This window comes from Colletotrichum gloeosporioides (genome assembly GCF_011800055.1).
Source record: "Colletotrichum gloeosporioides strain Lc1 chromosome Unknown consensus_119, whole genome shotgun sequence".
Classification (NCBI taxonomy): Eukaryota; Fungi; Ascomycota; class Sordariomycetes; order Glomerellales; family Glomerellaceae; genus Colletotrichum; species Colletotrichum gloeosporioides.
In genome coordinates, this window is record NW_025544764.1 from 36,428 (window position 1) to 37,134 (window position 707).

Here is a 707-nt window from a genome sequence, read left to right on the forward strand (position 1 = left end):
AAAGTTCTATCTCTATTTAGAAACTATATATACTAAAAATTAATCTTTTAAATACTTTTTTATTTATATTACTTATATAGAGATTAGTATATTAATTAGATTAATAGTTTAGTTCTATAAAATATAGTTCTTATTAATCTATATAACTAATTTTATATAAATTAACTATAGTTCTATTAATTCTTCCTTAAATAGATAATTTTCTATTATGACTTTATTTAATTTATATTTCTTAGATTATTTCTTCAAACTATCCTCTAATATACTCTTAATTTAATTTAAATTTAAATTTATAGTATAATAAACTTCCCCTTAATTAAGTTACTATATAAGAAATATATCTCTTTAATTAAATAGAAGTTTAATTAGAAAAGAAATTAATTAAAGATAATAAATAAAAACTACTCTTTTTATATAGCGATTTATCTCATAATAAGCTCTTTACCTTATATAACCCCCTTAATAAGTCTCACTAAGGGAGCAGGTTATATAACTAGTATAGGCCTTATAAGCTTATAATTTAAGGATACTTAGGAGGGTAACTTCCTCTTAAGTAATATACGCCTTTTATATACTATTTAGTCTCTTCTAACTACTAGCTCTTAGCATTTTATTTATTAAATTTTAACTCTTTAGGTTTATAATTATTATAATATTACTATAAGAACTATTATACTATATATATAATAGCTTTTTAGTTATATAAC